The sequence below is a fragment of the Erpetoichthys calabaricus genome, chromosome 10, assembly GCF_900747795.2.
Source record: "Erpetoichthys calabaricus chromosome 10, fErpCal1.3, whole genome shotgun sequence".
Taxonomy (NCBI): domain Eukaryota; kingdom Metazoa; phylum Chordata; class Cladistia; order Polypteriformes; family Polypteridae; genus Erpetoichthys; species Erpetoichthys calabaricus.
The window spans coordinates 107295417-107317413 of NC_041403.2; positions in this window are offsets into that span (position 1 = coordinate 107295417).

Here is a 21997-nt window from a genome sequence, read left to right on the forward strand (position 1 = left end):
TATTATCACTATTGAGAATATCTATCAGTTCATCCATTTAGTAACTTTAGTCACCAGATTAAAAAATATACATACCAATAGATAAATACCTGTATGTTCATTTTAAAATGTTTTATTGTTTTTATGTTTTATTTATTGTATTTTGTTTTTGTTCTATCTATATTTTGTATACAAATGAGTATATTGGTGTAAGTTTCTTAATTGGAAGTGCACTATTTAAAATTAAATTGAAATAAATTGAATGAAATTGAGCTGGATATTTAGAAGAAGTAACTAGTTGCAAAATCCCTTGGCAGGAGAAATTAATAAACACAACTCATTATTATTATTATTATTATTTAGATGTTCATAATTATTCTAGCATATTATGTGCAATTAATGCCTCCTTGTAGTGTTTTATTGTCCAATAAACTGCCATTGCTTATGGTTCACTGAGCAAACACAATGAGTCACAATGTCGGCTGCCGCAGAGGCTGGCTCATGATCAGATGGGAAGAATTGGCCTCAGTCAGCCGGGCAAGTCTGTTCTAAATCAGTTAGTTTTGGAGTAGATCCTAGTTGGATCTCTGAAAGTGTCTATTATATGGCTGTTAAAGCTTCCATCGGCAGGGATAATGCGGGCCTCGCTCTTCTTCACACACACGTTACTGGAGGTGCTGCGCTTCAGTTTGATGTCACTGCACAGACACGCTCGCAGGCTGGGCGTCTGCTTTTAATGGTTTGATCTGTTTTGTGTTTTATTTCAGACAAGCCAATAATGCAGTTTTCTTTCTTTTTTTTTTTTTTGCTACTTTGTGCTAGGTTACTCAAAGGGCACAGAAACTATCTTTTGTAATGTATATATATGTATATATAGAAGCAACTGGTTATAATGCTACTGTATATCATTTAAAAATTGTGAAAAAATGCAACATATATTATTTGTGAAAAAACAAATTATACTTCGATTGTATGTAATAATTATTTGGTACATTTGATCCACCGGTCATGTCACCCCTGAATTTGTTTTTATTTACTTTTCAAAGACGTCCATTTCCTCTTGCACTTTATGTGGCAATCAAAGTTCATAATGAAGACTATATATTTATTCATACTTTATTTTCTGTCCTTACTTTTGTGTTTTCACTGGAACATTTAAATAAAATTTTATTTGAGGCACTGGTGGAGCTCACGAGGGCACTGTTGCCCAACACCAAGTACGTGTATTTTACAAGTGCCAGGCTGAATCTAAGACTTGAATCACTTCTATCGCTCCCATTGTAATTCAGACTCCTCATTTTGGATGGAACAGAGAATCCATCCAATTCAGTGCATTTAGATTATCATAACAAGAATACAAATTGTCATCCATCTTAAAAAAAATTATTAGCTCAGACTCCCCATTTATTCATTTGTTGATTTCTGCCTCTTTGTACGTCTGTTTTCATTATTTGTGCCAACTTTGGGTAGTCGCCAATATTAAAAATGTCACCCACTCTTTGCGCTATAATATGTTAACCCTTTAAGCTGCTGATTTAAACTTAATCATTTCAATGGAGGCCTTGCTGGTAATGTTAAACGCATCCCTTCCTTGTGGGGAAAGATGAGCCATATGGGCAGAACGCTTTCTCTTTGCATCACAAGACACATACTCAATCCTGCACACTGTCTGCGAAGGGATTATGCACACAACATACTGTACAAGAAAAAATAAATTACAGATTAAAGGATTATTGTGAAGACCCATTTTCTGCTGTTCTCTTTGTACATGTTGTACTCCATATGGTGTGTGGCGAATGCTGTAGACAAAAACATTCACTTGCTGACACTGTATGGTGGTGTTATACTTTTGTTATTCCCTTTTTTAATGACAGCTAAGAAAGATGAAAACAAATGGCTTTTAAATAAAATAATAACTTTATTCATAGGTTGCACAATAGTGTAATGAGTTAGTGCTACTGTCGCCAGCTTCAGAATCATGGGTTCAAATCCTGACCCTGTCACTGTCTGTCATTGTGTATTTAAATGTACAAAATGAGGAGTTTTTCAAATTGAGTAAGCTTGATCCGTGAAGCAACAATACTACTAATTTGACCACAGAAAATAACTCAACCTCCCAAACTCAATCCTCTTCACCCCATCCCTGGTTTGTTTCAACCTTATATCTAAAGCTGCCAGGAAATGAGTCACTTCCCAAGTAAGTGGTTTCAAAAATGAATGAACGTTTCTTCATCTTTTTAAATACTGGTGAAGCTTGATACATAACAAACAGTGATGTGTAACCCAGTTTTCGAAAACATTTAGGGGATGCAAACAGTTCATCACAATTGTGTGTTATGTTAAGCTTACATTGCACCGAGTCTGTGAGCACATCATTTTAAGAATTAAACTTTATTCTCTTGTTTAGGTGTCTACATCCAAGCGCTAGACAGGTTATGTGATCAGCTTTCAAATTAAGCAAGTAGAAGAAAAGTAAGAGTGTGTTGGCATGCCTTCCCCTCACAAGGTCTTTTACCCAACTTCCAATGTATAATAACACTTTCTGGCATGAATGAACAGATTTATCCTGCTGCCTACAGGGGGCCCTGACACTGGCCCAAGCTTCTGATCTTCTTTCAGCTTTGCCTGATGAAGCATGGTCTGTGCCCTGCTCCCTCTGAGCACTTGTTGGAATTCTCGAGGAGTCACTCATTTGGCTCGCCGTAGTACCTTAGTTTCTGTCTTTTGTATTCAGCAGCAGTAGGCCACAATAATAAATGACTCCTTGATCCTGCCGTGTAATGTTGGTTTACACAAATGGCTGGTGCCTATTCTGACTGAAACTTAAAAAGACTGAAGTTTTTGCAACTTGATGGTTGGCTTTGGCTGCCAAAAAAAAGAGGAGGCTTCCGCTTTGTAGATTGTTTGCGGCAGGAAGCTTCATTTTTCTGCTTGTCATCTTGTTTGAACGGTAAAGATAATGAAAGGTTTACGAGATACTAAAAATCAGGACATTTTACCTTTTGCTGTCCTTCAGATTACTGGCTGCTGCTGCATAATCTTTTTGGATGGCTTTAGCATCATCTGAAGGCCATCTGAGTCACCAGTCCTTGTGGAACAGGTATTAACAAAGGTGGCCAAGGCAGCCAGATTTGAGGAGTTAGGCAGAGAGATCCTGATCATTTCTGTGGCTTCTATATTGGTATAATAAGTCTTACAATTAAGTAACATAACAAAATAAAGCAATTTCAAATGTACTTTATTCAACTGAGAGTTATCAGTGGTGCAGATCTATAGGATCACCTTAAAATGAGAAATTACTGATGGAATACAATGAGAAGAGAAGATGGGCGCTAAACATACTGTAACTGACTTCTCATTTCAGGATGTTTTGATAATTCTCCCATCTCCAGATCTTGCTTCTTCTGCTCCCACATTTTAACTTCAGCACTTCATAATAATTGCAAACATGTGAAGCAGCAGAAGTAGTAAGTATGCATTTGGTTCAGCATCAGGAATAATTAATTAAAGAAACACTAGTAAAATAAAAGTTTTGTTTGACGTAGGAGGAGAACTGATTTAGAAATTTTTGTCTAAAATGTAAATATGTAGGTATATATACTATCTATCTATTGTGGAAAGCATTCCCCCGGACACAGACAGACAGACACCAGAATGTCCAAAACACTTCTTTATTTTCCTTAAAGCACCACAATGCCTTCCTCCAACCCTTTCTTCTCCTCTTTCTCTTTTTCCTTTTTTGACCTCCTCTCCCCTCCTCACAAGCTTCGTCTCCTTCGTCCCAACTCAGGCTCAGCTTCTGGAGGGAGGCGGTACCTTTTATACTGACCCAGATGAGCTCCAGGTGCTCCCCGTGACGACACTTCCTGGAAGCACTCCAGGTGCCCCTGGGAATTCCTCCGGCAACACTTCCTGGTGTGGCGGAACTGCTGCCATCCAGGACTTCATAAGCGTCTGGGCGCCCCCTGGCAGTGGCTACGTCTTCCGGTAGGGATAATTGTCCCAGCTCCGGTCCAGTGGCCCATAGGCAGACCCCCGCAGCTGCCCCCTCGTGGCCCAGGGAAGGTATTGTCCATAACGGGGACCATCCAGGTGTCCCGCCTGGGTAGGGTCCCCATCCATCTGGGACACTCTATCTATCTATCTATCTATCTATCTATCTATCTATCTATCTATCTATCTATCTATCTATCTATCTATCTATCTATCTATCTATCTATCTATCTATCTATCTATCTATCTATCTATCTATCTATGTCTATAGTGATGGATTGCCAGGGCCCTTACCTGGCCGAGACACCTTCTTAAAGGAAGAGCAAGGGGAGCAAAGGGCATTGGTTTGCAGTGGTACCTCGGATTCCCACAGGGCTCCATGGGAGTTAGAGTTTGGCACAGTCCTGTTGGGTTCTGGGCCAGGCGGATCTGCAGAGTCCTACTTTGTCAGGCTTTTGACACACCTGGGAGTGCTCCTGGACCTTGCTAACGTGCCACCTGGAGTATTCCCCAGTGTAGCATAAAAGGTGCCGCATGCCTTCTTTCAAGGAGTTAGAGTCGGGAGGAGGAGAACGACGACAATTATGACGACGACGAAGAAGCTTGCCGGAAGAGGAGTGGAGGCGGAAGGAGACAGAAAGAGGAACAGAAAGAAAAGAAGGCAAGGTGCTGTGTGCTTTCTATTATGGTGCTTGGTGCTTTATTGTAATGTGCATTGCTGGAGGATGAAGGGAAAGCATTTCCCACATCAAAATAAAGCCATGTGTGCTGTTGAACTTGTGCCTAGTGTTTGTCTGTGTCTGCTTCCCACAACTGAGAGGATGTGGCAGATGTTTGCCAATTGGCCAACCAGCTATAAGTGTTATATGGTAGGTAACCATCCAAATAATCAGATTGCGATTCAGACCTATGAAGAAAAAAAATATATATGTATACATATACAAGCTGTGTAAGCCCGTGCTGTAAAAACCCCGGACTTATACAAACTATTGAAATCGTCAGAAAAAAAAATTGAAATGCAGAGTCGGCAGTTTTGTTTTGCGGACGCACTCACTCCCTTGTTTATCAGCGGCTAAGCAAGTTTCTCCCTCATTTGTCTTTCCTCGGCGGTTTCACTTTGGCGACAGTCGCTTTCTTTCAGCTTCATGCTGTAGCCTCGTACTTCTTTCTTCTTCCAACTCGTGAACTTGGGGCTTCATGCTTTGAGCTTCATGCTGCAGCCTCGCACTTCTGGGCCACCTCAACACACACACACACACGCGTAGACGTTTATATATAAGATATACATATATACATACAGTGGGTATAGAAAAGAATCACCCCTTTGAAAATATTAACACTTTGTTGCTTTACGGCCTAAAATGAAAACACACACAAAAATATATTTTTCGCTGTATTTACTCAGCCTAACCTATAGCATACAAGTCAAAGATATGATAGTTCAGAAAAACAATAATAAATAAAAAAACAGATAAAATTTGAATTGATAAAGGATCCACCTTTGCAGAACCACCTTTTATTTTGATTACAGCCATGAGTCTGTTGGGATATTTCTGCACCAACTTTTTTGCACATCTAGACTGTATAATACTTGCCCACTTGTCTTTACAGAACTGATCACGTTCAGTCAGATTGGATGGTGACTGCTGGTGGTCTGCAAACTTCAAATCATTCTACAGATTTTCAATAGGGTTTAAGTCTGGTCTCTGACTAGCCAGTCCTGCCACGATTGGCAATGCAGCCACCATAAAAAACCTCCTACTATTCCATTGCATCTGAACTAGTGTGGTGCTGAGGTGTCAGCATCGTGCATGACTGCACTCGGGTCCTAATCTGGGATCCTGAGGTGGTTTGTCATGCGGTGGGTATGGCATCACGCTGTAATCAGCTCATGCTCCTAAAACTCCTCTGACTAGGTCACGCAAGGACATTTGCTTTTTTTTCCTTCAGCCACTGTGTGGTCAGCTTTGCTGTGTACTTCAAGTTATTGCCATGTTGAAATGTGAATCTTCTTCCCATCTTCAACTTTCTGGTGGAAGGCAGCAGTAATTTTTCTTCCAGAATTTCACGGTATTTTGCCCCACCCATTTTCTTTCTACCCTGACATTTGTCCCAGTCCCTGCTGCAGAGAAACAGCCCCACAACACCTCCATGCTTTACTGTAGGAATGGTGTTCTTTGGATGGTAAGTTGTATTGGCTTTCTGTCAGATATACTATTGGGCGTTGAGTGTTCAATTTTGGTCTCATCTTACCATAACACTTTTTTCCATTTGGCCTCATAATCTTTAAGTACATTTTGGCTAAGCTCAAATGAGACTTAATGTGGCCTATCTTGAGGAATGGCCTTTTCCTTGCAAACCTTCCATACAAGCCACATTTGTGGAGTGCTTGTGATATTGTTGTCACATGCACACCATGACCATTTGACATAAGGTCCTGTTTCTCCTTCAACATTGACATTGGCCTTTTAGTAGTCTATCTGACCAGCGTCGTCCTCACTCTTCCATCCAGTTTGGAGGGACAGCCTGATCTTGGGAGGGTCCTACTAGTACTGTACCAACCACTTTCCACTTCTTAAATATGGACTTTACTGTGCTGTTATGGATTGTTAAAGCTTTGGAAATCTTTTTGTGTTCATTTCCTGACTTGTGCCTGTCCACAACTTTATCCCTGAGATCTTTTGACAGTGCCTTGCCACCCTTGCTTTAGGTTGCACTACCAAGCACTGGAATGCTCCAGGAATAGCTGAACGAATCAGAATGCTTACAATTGATCACAGGAGGAAGCCAATTAGCTTAGAGTGCAGTGGAGAAGGTGATTAGTTACACCTGATTGAGTTTACAAGGATTGTTTTTTATGGGCTTTAACCATCTCAGTGATTCTTGCGTTTTATTTATTATTATTTTTCCAAACTCTTTTAATTATATCTTTGACTTGGATGTTATAGGTTGATTTGAGTAAATAACGCTGAAAAAATATTTTTGTGTATGTTTTAATTTTAGGCTTTAAAGTGACAAAATTAAAATATTTTGAAAGGGTGTAATTCATTTCTATATCCACTGTATATACACTAGTATAATGAAATTCCCATTTACTAAATTAGGTACAGTGGTAAGACCATTTGTTTCGATCACTTTGTGCTTTTAGGAACCTCTGTTCATTGGATATGCTAGCCCTTATGTCTATTTGCCTGTCTTGTTGCCTTCCTGTATATATATATTTTGATTGTCACTTGCTTGTGCTTGGGGAACAACTTAAGGGCTTAGATAATAACAATTCTACCCCGGGCCAGCCGAGGGCACTAAGCAGTAACGGTATCTCTTCTTCTTTCCCCTCTGCAGACAGAATGATTGATGTGCTGACTCCCATGACGTCAATACAGGAACATGTTCCACCTGTGCCCGCCTCTTCCTCCCAGAATTGAACTTAACCGGAAGTACCACCATGTTGACTCAGACTTGACTGGTTTCAGTGGGACTCATCTCCATGCTCCTAGCACGTTTTTTTTTTTGCGCCTTTTGTGTCAACTTATAATATACGGGGTTTGCCCACGGTTGCCCCAGACCCTTTATATGTGTATTGTCACTCGTTATTATATATATATATATATATATATATATATATATATATATATATATATATATATATATATATATATATATATATATATATTTATGAGTATACAGTGTCCTCTATAATGTTTGGGACAAAGATGCAATTTCCTTGATGTCGCTAAAGTGCACATTGCATACATTTCAGTCACACTATATACAAACTATAACTCTTAGGCTTTGGACTTCAAACCCTGAGGTTGTGGGTTCAAATCCCACTACTGACACCGTGTGACCCTGAGCAAGTCACTTGACCTGCCTGTGTTCCAATTGGAAATCCAAAAGAAATGTAACCAATTCTACCATAAATGTTGCAAGTCACCTTGGATAAGGGTGTCAGCCAAATAAGTGGACATAAATATAAACTTGTCCTACATAGTTTCCCCATTTCAGGGCATCATAATGTGATTCATTGACATCATCAGGTGCTGAGTATCTTCTCTGGTGATGCCCTGCCAAGCCCCTAATGCAGCCATCTTCAGCTTCTGCTTGTTACGGGGGCTTGTCCCCTTGAGTTTTCTCTTCAGCATATAGGGTGACTGGCTTGGCCATTCAAGATTTTTTCATTTTGTAGCTTTGATAAAGTCCTGTGTTGTCTTAGTAGTGTTTGGGGTCATTATCTTGTTGTAGTATAAAGCACCATCCAAAGAGTTTGGAGGGATTTACTGGAACTTGAGCAGATAAGATGGTTCTATACACCTCAGAATTAATTGTGTGACTGTGGTCAGCTGTAACATCATTAGTAGAGATAAGTGTGCCAGAATATGCGGCAGCCATACATGTCCAAACCTTAACCCCCTTCCCACCATCTTTAACAGATGATGTGGTTTGCTTTGGATCTTGAACAGTTTGTTCTCATCTCTACACTTTACTCTTGCCATCACCCTCAGAAAGGTTCATCTTTGTCTTGTCTGTCCAGAAGATCTTTTCCCAGAATTCTGTAGGCACTTTTTCATACTTTTTTCGCAATTTGTAATCTGGCCAAACTAGTGGTTTGCATCTTGTATGTATTTCTGACCATGAAGTCTTCTGCTGATAGGTGTCTTTGACACATCCACATCTGCCACCTAAAGACTGTTTCTGATCTGTCAGACAGGCGTTTGTGTCTTTTTCTTTACCATAGTGAGGACTTTTCAGTCAACAGCAGTGGAGGTCTTTCTTAGCCTAGCAGTCCTTTTGCAATTGCTGAGTTCACCAGTGAGTTCTTTCTTCTTAAAGATATTCCAGACCATTGATTTAAGTAATCCTAAGGTTTTACCAATATCTCTAATGGTTTTATTTTTGTTTTTCAGCCTCATAATGGCTTCTTTGACTTTCACTTGCATAGTTCTTGTCCGCATGTAGAAAAATGGTAACTACAGACTCTGAAGGGTACAAGCAAGCCGAGGTATTTCATGAAGCAATGAAAACCACTCAAAGAATCAAACACTAGTGACGGCAATTGTCCCAAACATTATGGTGCCCTAAAATGAGGGGGAACCATTTAGAAGAAGTGTTGTCGTGTCTACATGCTGTGACCAAAATGTGCGCAAAAACCCTTAAATGAAAGTCAGCATTGTGCACTTCAATCACATCGGAATTGTTTGATGTGTTATTTTAAACTGCGGAGCAGAGGGGTCAATCAAGGAAAAATGTGTCTTGGTATCAAACATTTTGAAGGACATTGTATTTGCTTTGATTTTCACATGTTAATTTGAAAAGATTGCAGTGTTCCAACTGTTCACAGTAGTCAGGTTTTCAGTCCCCAAGTTCCTCCGGCTTTAGCACATTCATTTTTTTACTGGAGATTAATTCCAACTAGTTTTCAAACCCTTCATTCAACTTCTTCATTCATTAGTTATGTGGTTTTACCTGCAATGTTAAAGTTTTTCAAACCTCTTCACGCAGTTCTATTTACCAACATGCAGCTTGGCACAACAGTTAGTGTCACATCTGAAATACACTCAAACACATAACATAATGATCTTAAAATGCTAACATCAGGTAACATAACAAGATTATCATTTAGTCTTATCAGTTTTCTTTGATGTTGTTATAGTGTACATTTACTTATTTGGCTGACACCTTTATCCAAAGCGACTTACAACATTTGAGATACAATTGGTTACATTACTTTCCTTTTTCCAATTGGAGTACGGGGGATAAAGTGACTTGATCAGGGTCACACGGTGTCAGTGGTGGGACATGAACCCACAACCTCAGGGTTTGAAGCCCAATGTCTTAACCATGGTGGCACACTACCTGCCACTATAACGATCATTCCATTACAAATCTGGAGCAGCACCTCTTTATCATACAGAATGTACAACTGTCTGTGTTGCATTAAACAGAAATACTGATGTATGCTATATTTTTTCTTAATATGTATAGAGCAGTTCCAAAATATATAAAATTTAACTATGTAAAATAATGTAATATAAAAAAATATGTATATTATATCTGCCAGTCAGTAAAGATACAGATCTATAACAATGCTAGTCGATCTTGTCCTCTGCATCTGACCAAGTTCGCTTCTACATGACATCTTAGGTCCTCTTTTGCAATACACCTGGGAATCTTTTTTCATGCCCTAACCATCCCTGGCAATCTTCTGCAGATATTTAGCATTCCTTGCATCCAGGAGAAACATCTGATCCTAAGGATGGTGAGCATAATCGTTCCACCTTAATTAGGAAAATAATTCCTCTTTGTGGCCAATAAATAGAAAATAAGGTGGAAGGAACAGTGACACCATCCTAGGATGGTCTTCAAATCATTCTGTGATTGTGAGGGAGTAGTGAAATGCGACATTGTTCCATACAAATACAAATGCTTGCTTATTTTGCTTTACTTCTCGTCTTTCCTTACCTGGCACAAGCGATTCTTAGAGGTCATCTAGGAATGAAACGAGTCTCTGATAATAAAATAATAATAATTCATTACATTTATATAGTGTTTTTCTCACTACTCAAAATGTTGTTGTGTGGCCCAACTTATGTAATAATAATCCATCATTGGATATTGGTGCACACATTGTAATGTTGGCAGCCTTCTGGCTTAGAATATCCACAGTTGTTCTTTGCTTGCAGGCCTGTTTTGGCCAGATTGAAAGCAACCTCATCCACAAACAGGAATATGTGAAGTGCTTGTCTGGCTTCAAGCTCCATGATTCTCTAAAATAAATTATCAAGGAAACATTCGAGTTTCTCTAAAGTTATGCTATCGCACTTTTCCAACATATCTAAAAGACGGCTCATCTTGCTGTGCCTTTGCTTTTTTTTTGTCTTTCACAAAATTAATATTGTATTGCATTGACGTCTTACCTGAACATATCTGAGTTCTTCGAAATCATCAGGATTCTTCTGAAATGGGAGAATGTACTGCTGCTTCATCCTGGCCTGATACTCCTTCAGGACTCTACACTCTTGAAAATAAATGAACCAAAGTGGTTCTTCATAAGGGAATCTTTTGTGGTTCAAAAAGTACCTTTATTTACTTAGATCCATAACAAGTTCCGTAAATAACCATGAATAGATAACAGATTTTTAAAATACCAATGGATTTCTGATTTTAAAAAGACTTTAGCTGCACATAATAACACAGGCTAAATTCACATTTTCTTCATCTGTTATTATCCCTTTAGATAGCCTGCTATACAGTACATGGAAGATGTATGTGATGTCCACATATTAGGGACCTTTTTAAAGCCTAAAGAACCAATTTCATATGCAGACAACCTTTTCTAGAATGAAATCAGTCTTTGTCAAGCAATAGTTCTACAAGGAACCATAAAAGTCAGTAAATTGCTGTTATTGAACCATTATGTTTAAAAATGCAACAAAAGGTCTCCTGCTTACTCTTTGGACATTTGCAAATGTAGTTTTGTCTTCCAACACTCTCTTCTGAATTTCTCTGAGCTTTAATGCATTGTTGGTGATGGCCAAGTCAACGATTGCTGTTTCGTGTTCAGAAGTGAAAAGCCCACTTAGCCCCAACTGCACATAAGTGGTAACCTTTGGCTCCTAAAACAGAAGCACAAAGACAGTTGCATGCTGTGCTGCTGTTATATAAAAGGCTTATCTTACCTGTTATATTGCAAGGAAATTCTCATAACTAGATGCCACTGTTGAGTGTTGCAGATTTGTCTGCACTCTTAGACCATTCTCTCTACTTGATAGATCATAATTTATGAAAAGATCAATAACAGTTGCCCTAATTTGATCTGAGACTACATTTCTTGATGTTCTTACCAGTGGTCTTCCACCACTTACTGTATACATACTCCTGTTATTCTCCCGAATGCTCTTCTTCCTCTGTCAAGCACTTGTGTATCTCTGGCTAGATCCACTCCAAAGATGACTCCTCTGTCGAGATGCTAATGAAATTGAATGCAAAACACCCGGGGAGGTCTTCCTCTAAAACAACAATCAGCTTTGGTTGGTTTAATCCAGTGGTCTCGAACTCCAGTCCTGGAGGGCTGCAGTGGCTGCAGATTTTCACTCGCCCTTTTCTTAATTGGTGACCAGTTTTGTTGCTAATTAACTCCTTTTCCTTTCATTTTAATGAACTTGTTTTAAAAGATTTGTTCCCCTGAATTTCTTCATCTTTCCTCTGAATTGCTTCATTTCTTTCCTTAAATGGCACCCAAATAGAAATGAAACATGAAGTGAGTGAGCCAACAGAAGACCAGCTAAGTCAGGGCCTCAAACTCCAACCAATTTCACTCCAACCAGTTGCTTAATTAGGAGCCGATTCTTGTTGTTCATTAAACCTGTTCTTTAATTCCAAGGGTTGTTGCTGATCTCATTGTGCAACAGCATACATTTCCAAAATTGTTGATTTTCTCTTTTATATGAGCACTGGTCAAATGTTTTGTGGACCTGAGCAGATCAACATTCCTGAGTCCTTCATCTTTCTTTATTTTCAGATATTGTATGATGGACACAATTTGCTGGTCCTGTTTTGACTCATTTTTTACCTCTTTATTGTTTTGTTTTGCTGCTAATGAAGGAAAAAGAAATAATTAATGGGTCTGAGTCTCCAAAAGCAAGTCAATTAAAATCAATTAAAAAAGAAGTTAATTAGCAGCAAAACCAGGTCACTAATTAAGAAAAGGGTAAGAATGAAAACCTGAAGCCACTGCGGCCCTCCAGGACCAGAGTTTGAGACCACTGGTTTAATCTTTCTTCTGTTTTTCAGATTTTGAATATTTTTAACATTGCACTATTGCATAAAAGCAGCAGGAATGGCTGTTTAATTAAAAATCTAACACTTCAAAAAAGAGCATATAAATATCTGGAAGATGGGCCATGGATACATATAGCTGTACTGGTGGAGGTATTAGACTGAGAAAAGAATTCATGACATATAAAAGGTGTGGTTGTTGAATGTATTTTGTGTTAAAGCAATGCAAAGTGATCCACAGTTTGGTCTACATAGACTGCTGTTGTTCAGACTGTATGAAGACTTCTGAAAAATTGAACTCCGTATTCATAAATACATGTACTCTAATAGTTTTAAAAACTTCAATATTCCACAAATGCTGGACCACAAATGTTTAAGTGCTTTTTAGGCAAAAATAAAGGGATTTGTACAGACAATGACAGGTGTGTTCCATGCTATGGGAGTCCCGATGCCTGAAAGCCCCAAAAGCACTTCCAAAAATGCCCACTAGAAGGGGATATCATCATGAAACCCCAGCTAATAATAAGGGCATGCACTGAATCTTTGCAAAATAAAAGACGTATCGATCAAAATAAATATTTCAATCACTATGAAGCTACATAGAACACAAAGGCAAAATGCAATTGTTCAAGATGTAAGGCAATCCAAAGCAAAGAAGTTCCAATACACCCAATCAAGGAATCTTCAAAAACCAGAGCAAAAAGTCATAAAAATCTGGAAATCCAATTAATCACAAAATATAAGCACAAGTACACTCAGCAACTTCCTTGTTGGTGTCATATTTTCTCCCTCAATGTTAGTTAGTTAGCTGCCATATTGCAACGAACCCCATAGTTCTACTGACCACAGAGAGGACTGTGTACAGTTGTGGCCAAAAGGTTTGAGAATGACAGAAATATTGGTTTTCACAAATTTTGCTGCTTCAGTGTTTTTAGATTTTTTTGTCAGATGTTTCTATGGTATACTGAAGTATAATTACATGCATTTCATAAGTTTCAAAGGCTTTTATTAACAATTACATTAAATTTATGCAAAGAGTCAATATTTGCAGTGTTGGCCCTTCTTTATTCAAGACCGCTGCAATTCGCCCTGCCATGCTGTCAATCAACTTTTGGGCCAAATCCTGACTGATGGCAGCCCATTCTTGCATAATCTGTGCTTGGAATTTGTCAGAATTTGTGGAATTTTATTAGTCCATCCGCCTCTTGTGGATTGACCACAAGTTCTCAATGGGATTGAGGTCTGGGGAGTTTCCTGGCCATGTATCCAAAATTTCGATGTTTTGTTCCCCGAGTCACTTAGTTATTTCTTTTTGCCTTATGGCATGGTGCTCCATCATGCTGGAAAAGGCATTGTTCGTCACCAAATTGTTCTTGGATAGTTGGATAGAAGTTGCTCTTGGAGGATGTTTTGGTACCATTCTTTATTCATGGCTGTGTTCTTAGGCAAAATCTGTGAGTGAGCCCACTGCCTTTGCTGAGAAGCAACACCACACATGAATGGTCTCAGGATGCTTTACTGTTGGCATGACACAGGACTGATGGTAGCACTCACCTTTTCTCTTTTCTGGATGCCCCAAACAACCAGAAAGGGGATTCATCAGAGAAAATGACTTTGCCCCAGTCCTCAGCAGTCCAGTCCCTGTACCTTTTGCAGAATATCAGTCTGTCCCTGATGTTTTTCATGGAGAGAAGTGGCTTCTTTGCTGCTGTTCTTGACACCAGGCCATCCTCCAGATGTCTTTGCCTCACAGTGCATGCAGATGTACTCACACTGGCCTGCTGCCATTCCTGAGCAAGCTCTGCACTGGTGGTGCCCCAGTCCTGCAGCTGAATCGACTTTAGGAAACAATCCTGGCATTTGCTGGACTTTCTTGGGTGCCCTGAAGCCTTCTTCACAACAGTAGTGGAAATGTTTTTTTTGGGAATAAGTTCATTTTCATGGCAAAGAGGGACTTTGCAATTAATTGCAATTCATCCAATCACTCTTCATACCAGTCTGGAGTATATGCAAATTGCCATCATAAAACCTGAGGCAGCAAACTTTGTGAAAATTAATATTTGTGTCATTCTCAAAACGTTTGGCCATGACTGTATAGCACAGGGGCAGGAATGGCGCCTCACCGCAGGTTCAGTGACACACAAATCTCTATTCACTCATGCTGCACAATTAACAGACACCAAGTAATGGACTCTGCATGTTTTGGAGATATTGGGGGGAGATCTGCATTCCTTGAAAGGACACAAGAACATGGGGGGAACTGCACAGAGCCATTGTACATTGAACCCAGGCCCATGGAGGTGTGAGGAAACTGTACTTTTTACTCTGGCTCTTCTTTACCCATAAAGCACCCATTACAAATTAAAATATTACTGGTAATGTTATGCAGCTCTCATGAACAATTTTAGACCCTGAAATGATAAAAAATAATAATTTCCAATTTAATATTTGGAGTAGTTCAGTAAAAGATTAAAGTGCTAGCCATTTTATCTTTCATTTACTTTCAAGCCTTACAGATTTTATTTAAAATAGTTAAAATATATTAATAACACAATTAGGCTGAAGAAAAATAGACAGTGTGGAAGTGTTATGATATGAGCATATGAACCCTCAAGTTAAATGGCCTCTGTAAATTAGGTGTTGATTGAGTTTCCTTCTTCCCTTTTCTAATTTTGTCACAGTTTCATTTGGGCCACTCTCATTAATTAATTGTGATTCCGTCATTTGCATCATTGCAATGCCTCCTGCTGAGTGGTGCTTTTCATATTCCAAATTCCAAATGTGTATCCCTTTTGTGTTTTCCGAAGCTCTGCCTGGAGAAGTGAGTGAAGACAATAAGGTAAAATCTATTTCAGTGCTTAAAAACAGTAAACATGAATAATACATTGAGTGCAAATATAAATAATAAAAGTTCAGACAAGAAAAATATGAATGTATTTGTTTCAGGTGTATTCTGGTACAACATTATACAAGTATAATATAAAAGTACTGTACTTCCTTTTAATTTGTTTCTATTGTTTTGATGTAAGGCAGACACATTGATCTATAGCCTTCAACTGGCTTTTAAGTCAATATAGTTGGTAAAAAAAAATCAAAACTCAGTCAGTTTTAATAATTTCTTTGACTTCCACCCCATCTTCTACTGAAATATGAGGTGCTCTTTGAGATTGCTGACATACTTTAAGTGAAAGTTTGATACAAATTTGCTAACAAATATGACATATTCCATGCAGAAAAAGCCAGAGAGTTTTACACTTAATTGCTACAATTTAACATGTTGGTGCTGCTCAGAATTCTGAAAAGTAATAGCACCAATACAGAGAAATAGATTACTTATCCATCCATCCATCCATTTTCCAACCCGCGGAATCCGAACACAGGGTCACGGGGGTCTGCTGGAGCCAATCCCAGCCAACACAGGGCACAAGGCAGGGAACCAATCCTGGGCAGGGTGCCAACCCACCGCAGTAGATTACTTATATTAAATAAATAAAAAGGGAGGGTTCATGGAGTAAAAACAAAAAAATAAAAAAGGGTTCTCAAAATAGGGTTCAACTTGATGGTGGTGACCACTGTCACCATTCATGGAAATACAGGGTGGTGCAGGAAAACAGGAAATTTTCAATTGACATTAAATGCACGAATAAACACATTACAAAATAAATTTAATGATAAAATATATTGTACAGGATATGCAATTAAAGATGGTAATCAATATTCATTCAATATTCATTTTATGTTTTGAAGAAAACATCATGAAGGTGTTGTCCATTTCTCCATATACATTCTGACAGCCTGTTGTGGAAATTCTGCATTGCTTGATGTCTTCAATCCTCCTTTTTATTTCAACGATGGTTGCAGGATGTGTGCAGTACACTTGATTTTTAAGATGTCCCCACAGAAAAAAATCACACACAGTGAGATCTGGGGATTTCTGAGGCCATGGAGTGTCACAGTTGTGATAAATGACGAGCCTTCCAAACAATCATTGATCATTGAGCAATCAATCTGCTTATGATACCATAATTTAATAAAATAACAGTGGGAGGTCAAGCCTTTAGTTACTGTGGAATGGTCTGCCTGCTACTATAAGAGATGCCCCTTCAGTCTCAGCTTTTAAATCCCTGCTGAAGACTCACTACTTCAGTTTAGCATATCCTGACTAGAGCTGCTGATTAACTGTACAGACTGCATCTCTGTTGTTAGTCATTAGCAATAAAACATAATTTGTTACTAACCCTCACCGATTCTGTTTCTCAACTCGCTACTCAAATGTGAGTACTCAAATGTGACACTTGGTGCCATGGCCCACCTGCCAAGTTTTTTGCCTGCCTAAGGTAAAGTCATCCCTGATGGAGGACTGCAGGAATCGTGGGGTAGAGGGGTCCTTTCATCAGATTGGCTGCCCAAGCACTGTTTCAGATGTGGAATGGCCAAATGGGAGAGGCAGCATGAAGGCTGAGGTCTCCAGGACTCTAAACAAATCCAAATCATATTATGGGATATCATCTACTGTTAAATTCTGGTCCGTACTTGTAAAATCTTTATTTTTATACTGTTTTGAGGATTTGTTCTGTTCTGTTTATTGTATTATATTGACCCCCTTCTTTTTGACATCCACCCAACCTGCCTGGAAAGGGGTCTCTTTTTGAACTGCCTTTCCCAAGGTTTCTTCCATTTTTTTCCTACAAAGGTTTTTTTGGGAGTTTTTCCTTGTCTTCTTAGGGAGTCAAGGCTGGGGGCTGTCAAGAGGCAGGCCCTGTTAAAGCCCATTGCAGCACTTCTTATGGGATTTTGGGCTATACAAAAATAAATTATATTGTATTGTATCATTGAATAGCTGCTATTGATTGTCAGGAAGTATGTGAAGTGGCTCCACATGGGGACTTCTTTTTTAAGGCTAAACCTGTTTCTTCAAAATTACACACCCATGTTGTAATCGTACGAACACACAGGACATGATCATGACTTCCTAACTGGTAATTCCCTTTGTGAGGCAGTCACACTATCACCATTCTTATAAAAGACTTTCACAGTGAACGCTTGTTGCACACCACTCCACTGCTCCATTATAACTATTGGCAATGGGTTCAAAACGAGGTCACATTGGTCCCCAACAACTGCCGATGCTCCAGGGTCACCAACACCTAGTTCCAAAATTTCCCATTTCCCTGTGCCACCCAGTATTTCTGGGGTCTGGAGTCATGATACAAATCCTGTGGCCACCGAGCAATGCTGTCTCATGTAGTGTAAGGTAAGAATAAAACTCAGATGGGACCCGTAATCTATCCCAGTGTACACGCACTTAGACAAGACCATGTATGGAGTCACTAGGCAACAAACACCACACATCTTTGCAGTGTGGGTGGAAGACTGGAGTACATAAAGATGATCTAACTCCAACACATGACAGAATATGGAAATTTCTCACAGACATGTGCAGAACCACCTGGAAATTCAATACTAATTTCCTTGATGCTCTTATGCACAACAGAGTCACCAGTCGTATACTGTATATGTTCAAGCTGAGCGAGCAGGTTCAGTCCAATTAACATTCCATAATGTTCATGCTTAGACTATACATGTACTTAGTCCTGATGGACAGCTTTACACATTGATATTTTGCAAGAAATCTTTACACGTTCAAAAAAACAAAATGACCACAGGCTTCTCAAAATGTCAACAAAGAAAAGAGCTGGGTTACTTACTGTGTTCTGAAACTACATAGTTAAAAAAATCTTGTAACTGGACATGCAGATAGCTGGGAAGGTCCGAACAATATGGTCTGTGTATTTTACAGAGAGAATTGGTGGTACTTAATCTGTATAATTTAGGGGTAAGTGTGCATATGTTTTAGGTTTCTTCAAATAAATGTTTTCTGTCATTGGCCATTTAGTTGTATGTGTGTGGCTATATGACAGCTATTTAAAGTCAAAAAAAGAGAAAATGACAACAGCAACAGCCAATGTACAATGCACACTCACTTCAGTTGTTGCATAACAAATTTCAGGAAATTTGATGGTGACATTAGAAAATCAGGTTGTGAGACTGTACACAATACAGTACAAGTCTTATGACTGCAGTTTCTGACATGACAGAAATTTTTCTGATCGTACGACAGCCCAGTCTTAAGATGCAACCTGGCACTGCAGCACATCTTTTTCTGCACGTTAAATGATGGCCGATAAAGCTGAAATTTGGGCCAATTCAGAAAATTGGTCAGTGTCTGCAAATCAAGCTTAAAACCATGCCAGAATCACACAGTGTATGCCCGGCATGGTCCCTGGACACCCACAGCCCAGGTGCTAGTTAAATACATTCTAAATACTAACTTAGGCTACAAATGAGAGGCGAGACCACCACAGTCTGAGATATGCCACCACAAACAATGATTTCTAGAAGGGTTTTTTCCCATTTTCTCGAACATAATACTTTTTACCAACTTTATGATTATATCATTTTCAGTGAGATTTTCTTCTTATGACTAAAACCCACCCTATTGAATCTTAAAAAGTCTCTATTTTGAAAATATAGGAAAAATTAAGAAATATTTTACGTTCTGTAAGGAAGGAAGATAAGCTATGTGTGACTTTAAATACCAAAGGAGGGATTTGACAATTGACTCTAAAATTACTTGAAGCTGCTGTAGAGATTTAGGTAATGTTGCAGTCATAGTTCTTTATTCCGGCTATGATGGTTATGGCTGAGTTTTGAATTAACTATATAGACGCAGTAAGTGAACGAATTGAACAGCCTGATCATAAAGTATAGCAATTGTCAATTCTGCTTGATTCAAATGAATGAACTGCCTTTTCCAGATCCTGCACATTAAGAAACCATCACAATTATACTGTATTTTTCAGATTTTCAAAATTTTTGTATTTTTCAATGTTTGCACATTTTTGCAAATGTTTAATCAAAACAAAAAAATGCATGAATTATGTGAAGTAGGTCATGACATTTTCAATTCTCATTTGATGTTTGGATTCATGGATGCTTGGTTTCTGGGAGTCAACATCTGTGTAACGTGCCAGCTAATCCAGCACGTTAAGATGAGGGTCACTGATTTTGAGAAGAGGTGCCTTGGCTGTGCTGCAACACAGAACTGAAGGAACTCATTCAGATCTCCCATAGGGACATAGCGTGCATTCCAACAGTAGCGAGGATGGGGACAGAAACATGAAGGCAGTTGTGGAATATGAAATAGAAGCATGGGAGATGGGAGTATATACACTTACTTGGGACATCACCTACAGAGTTAAAGGGGTCTTAGCCATTTTGAGAACCTGCTAGATCTAGGTAGCAACTGTGGTATCTGTGGGTTGCCTTGACAAGTTTCAGGAGCCACCTAAACCAGCCACCTGAAAGGGAGCTGTTGTGAAACTGAGGAACTAAGTTATTTAGAACTTTGAAGATAAAGTTTTTCACGAGTTACACATGGTTGCTTGCTTTCTTGTACACTAGTAGGAGACTTTTCCTAGATTTGTTGGATAGGCTTCTAGGTAGTGTTGGGGAAGATACAGTTTTCATATTCCATGTTCAGATGAATACCATATGTCAAGGTAGGCTGTCAGTTCTGCATAAGAAATGTTAGAGCTAGGTGGAAAACTAGGAGATGTGTCTTAGAACCCTTCTTGTTTCATGCACAAGTACAGATTTAAAAGATGATCTTAGCATTTCTTTGAGAGTCGTTAACAATAAACTAAAAACCTGTTAATAATCCTTGTTAACGTGAAAAGCACTAAAAACTAAGCACATAAAATGTAATTGTGTATAACCACACAAAAATGCAATATTATGTCAATAAAAGAAACCTGCCTGAACATTTAGGACGGGGACAAGCTTCTTATAAATATGTACTCCAGCAATTCATTCATTTTCTGAACTGTCAACTGATAATTTCAACTCAGGGAGAGCACTGGGGACTACGTTATTTAGAAAAGACAGGTGGCTATACTTAAGTGAGAATTTAGAAACAAAGCTACTTTAAATAGGATTTGAACCATATCTGAGTCTGAGTAGAAAACCATAAAGAACAGAGCGATAGCTTTGGGAGTGAGTTAAAGACCTCGCTATAACAATCAACTTTCTAATAACATAAAAAAGCACAAATAGTATGTAATGAACTGTAAGAAATTACTTTATTTCCCATAATGCTAATTATAGCAAATTTAGTGAACACATTTTGAAAATTATAGATATAATCAGTGCATTTTTTGGTTTGTCAGTGTATCAACGAAAGGATGAAGTCTGTCTAAACTTTAAATTTTGTAATCATTAAGACAGAATTCAGAATAAAAACTTTATTGAACCACTAAGATTCAATAACCATAATATAATGTAGTACATAGAGTGAAAAAGCAAAAAGTGAAACTAACAATTTAATTTCAAAATACAAACTTTGAAGAAATAAACAAAGCCTTAAAGAAATAATTAAGGACTACATTGTTAGGGTTCAACCAGAGTTATGTTGTTGTTTTCATTCTGTGTGTATTTTATTATATGAAGTTCCTATTATTAATTTATGGAAGAACTCACAGAAATTAATTTTAATTAAAATTGCAAATGGAGAGATGTGAACCAAAAGACAAGGAAGATTCATAACCTGGAGCTCAGATTTACACAACTGTCAAGTAAAAAACCAAAACTCAAATTCATGCTCAAAAATACATTGTGCAGAGGTTAGTTTATCAGGAACACTAACAAAATAAACACACGCTGATTCTTTTGGTACATCTCTGCAAACTTGAATGACTAGGAAGTGCTTGTCATGACATTTAAACCCATAACCCCATGATGTCACTTGCTCACATGTCATGAACATAAATGTTAGCATAAATGTCCCAAAAACAGTAGCAAAAAAAAGAAAAGACCCATCAACCTTCAGTTTGTATATGAAGAGGACTCTTTATAAATAAAAAAATATTTATTTTACAAAAAGCTCCAAGGAGCACAAAAGGCACAGCAGGAGTTGCCAGAAAGGCTATCCCAAAGTAAAATGTCCCAAAAGCGCAAATCCAGAAAGGATTAAAAAAACCCCAAAGCATTAAGGTCACAAAACCTGCACGTCACAAAAAGGCACAATACATTTCTATAGCTTACCAAATTCACAAAACGCATTAAAATGAACCGCAAGTAACTATGGGTTTCTTCTGCCTTTATTGGGCTGAGAGTGGTCCTTTGACAATGATGGGCAGGGGGACCTCACAAAAAACACATAAATCTTAGTAGAAAATAAATAGACACATAA